The sequence below is a fragment of the Cystoisospora suis genome, assembly GCF_002600585.1.
Source record: "Cystoisospora suis strain Wien I chromosome Unknown contig_5394, whole genome shotgun sequence".
NCBI classification, from domain to species: Eukaryota; Apicomplexa; class Conoidasida; order Eucoccidiorida; family Sarcocystidae; genus Cystoisospora; species Cystoisospora suis.
Genome location: NW_027158184.1, coordinates 2329 through 2631, shown reverse-complemented (window position 1 = coordinate 2631; position 303 = coordinate 2329).

Here is a 303-nt window from a genome sequence, read left to right as displayed (position 1 = left end):
AACACCACCTTCAAATCTGGTATCCCTTCTTTGGTATTTACTTCCTTCCCTGAAGCACAAGTAAAGACATACTCTTTACGTATAGGTCGAATCCTCTCTTTGAAATACCCAGCACATACAGGATGAATGAAGCTTCGAGAGGCTCCCGTATCTAACAAAGCTCCCCATTCATGCCCTTCAATAATGATTTTTACAAGAGGCAAATTCAATTCCTTTCCTGGTACTATTTTCGGTAACTGAAAACGTCCCTCCACACGTCGTAAACTACAATAAGGATTCACCACCTTTCTCAATGACATACCT